The 1,373-nt window shown below is 34.1% G+C and overlaps 1 long non-coding RNA gene across 1 annotated transcript; it reads right to left on the bottom strand.

Moving 5' to 3' along the window:
* Positions 1–260: 260 nt before the first annotated feature.
* LOC130420829 (uncharacterized) lies at positions 261–1,155 on the bottom strand. Its single transcript, XR_008906702.1, has 4 exons — positions 1,144–1,155; positions 972–1,043; positions 608–676; positions 261–425 (listed from the first exon to the last, which is right to left on the bottom strand). It is a non-coding gene; the product is annotated as an uncharacterized LOC130420829 (long non-coding RNA).
* Positions 1,156–1,373: the final 218 nt, after the last annotated feature.

Below are 1,373 nucleotides of genomic sequence, written 5' to 3'. Positions count from 1 at the left end.
TGTATTTTTGGGTTCTTCATTAAATAGAAAAAGTCAAACTAAGAAATCATTTTCCATTACACTTCCCCAATTTGATCATGCACAGTATTAATAAGACCTATGAAAATTCCTCAGACATGTTAGGATTCAATAACATATGAACAATAACTTCAAATAGTAAACAAACAGACAAACATTTTAAAGCCGACCAATATGTATCACATAAATCACATCAGCACTTGTGTTTGTCAAAGGAAATATAAGTCACTGACAGACTGAAACATATTTTGTGTTTATGTTGTTGTGGAGTCGGTTTATTTGTAAAATGATGTGTTTTATTTGCGAGTGGTTTTGTTCAGGGAGGATTAAAGCTCTCTGCAGGCGTCTTCAGGTTCAGTTTTTCCTCCTCTGATGGCGGCATAAGTCACATCACCAGCAGACTGAACCTGAATGAACATTACAGAAACCATCACACATGTTTAAACACACAGATTTATTAAAGCAACATTATACAAATACATATTTATGAGACTGTATATCATGAAGATATTGCAGCGCATTAAATCATGTATGTAGTTTGAGATTTTAGAATGGAGGGCGGATGTAAATGTTTGTAGTTTCTACTCACAATGTTGTTCTTCAGTTGTTTTTTACTGACAACGGTCACCTCAGAATAAACCACATCATCTTTCTGCTCCTTAACATCAACACAGATATAAAGGTCTGAAAAACTCTCCACTCACTGTTTGTTAGACAGACTATAGTGAGATTTAACAGATGTAGTTGTGACTTTTGAAATCACTGTGTTTTATAACTCCAGAGAACAAAGTCTTCACAGATTGATTTTAAAGTCATGTTTAGAGGACTGTTAAGATAGTATAAAACTAATTAAAATGATGCCGATATAAACCAAATAAAAATTAACACAGTGACTGTAAATATTCAGAAATCTCATGAATCTTTGAGTTTATTGCAGATGAATGTTTACTAACATTTGTGTTAGGAGTAGAAGGAACGATGTTGATGGTGTCATATGTTCCATTATTGTCATTCTTAGATGCGACCTAAAGGAAAGGAAATGTACAACATCACAATGTATCAGATTATTTTTATCCAACATGACTAATGATGAGATCTCACAGATCAAGCCGTTACTTTACTCACCACAGAGGCTCCAGACAATCTCCGATCTAAAAAAAATAAACATTTCTCGTTGCATTTTAATCATTAAATAGGTCAGCAAAACAGAATGTTTTTCAGGCATACATGGCCAGTCAGTCAACACAGTTAACAGGTGAGGTAACGCGATGATCATAGTGATGTCACACCATTCTCATACTGTGACATGCTGCAATGCATTATGGGTAACATCATAGTTCAAAACTCATTCATAA

The sequence above is a fragment of the Triplophysa dalaica genome, chromosome 5, assembly GCF_015846415.1.
Source record: "Triplophysa dalaica isolate WHDGS20190420 chromosome 5, ASM1584641v1, whole genome shotgun sequence".
NCBI classification, from domain to species: Eukaryota; Metazoa; Chordata; class Actinopteri; order Cypriniformes; family Nemacheilidae; genus Triplophysa; species Triplophysa dalaica.
This window is presented reverse-complemented; position numbering and strand designations above follow the sequence as displayed.